Below are 585 nucleotides of genomic sequence, written 5' to 3'. Positions count from 1 at the left end.
CGGCCCGCCCCGACCCCGCAACCCGTGCCCTTTAGCCCCCGCCCCCTTGCACCTGACCGCCCTCGGGGCCGCCGGGCGCTGTGCTGAGCGCACGCGGCCTGCCCATCTTCTGGTCCGTCCGCTCGCACGCGAATTTCCCGTGCTTCGCCTCGGGCCGTGGACCCGCGGCCCTCCGCGCCTCTGTGGGCTCCTCCTTCAGCCCGAACTTGCCGGCTCACTTCCCTGAGGGAACCGAAAGCTGCGATCACACAGGCAGCCGGCTCTGAGCGACCTTCTGTCTGCCCGCAGCGGCTCCTGCCGCGCCTTCCTACCCTGGTTACTAGTGACCCAGACACTGCCGGGGAAACTGAGGCCGGCTGGAGGGCCAGGACTGACTCCCCGCGGCCCCCGGACAGGACCGCCATCTGAGTGCGAGCGCCCCCTGGCCCCAAACAATACTTCCCAGGTCCCAGCAGGGACTTGCTGTCCCATTCAGATTCCAGCCTGTGCGCTGAGCCAGACAGGACCCTCCGATCCTCCCCGCCACCACTCTACTCCCCACGGGGACAGGGTCGCGGCCACCCCTGCTCTCCCGTCTGCAGGCCC

This window comes from Bubalus bubalis, chromosome 5, assembly GCF_019923935.1.
Source record: "Bubalus bubalis isolate 160015118507 breed Murrah chromosome 5, NDDB_SH_1, whole genome shotgun sequence".
In the NCBI taxonomy this organism is placed as follows: Eukaryota; Metazoa; Chordata; class Mammalia; order Artiodactyla; family Bovidae; genus Bubalus; species Bubalus bubalis.
This window is presented reverse-complemented; position numbering follows the sequence as displayed.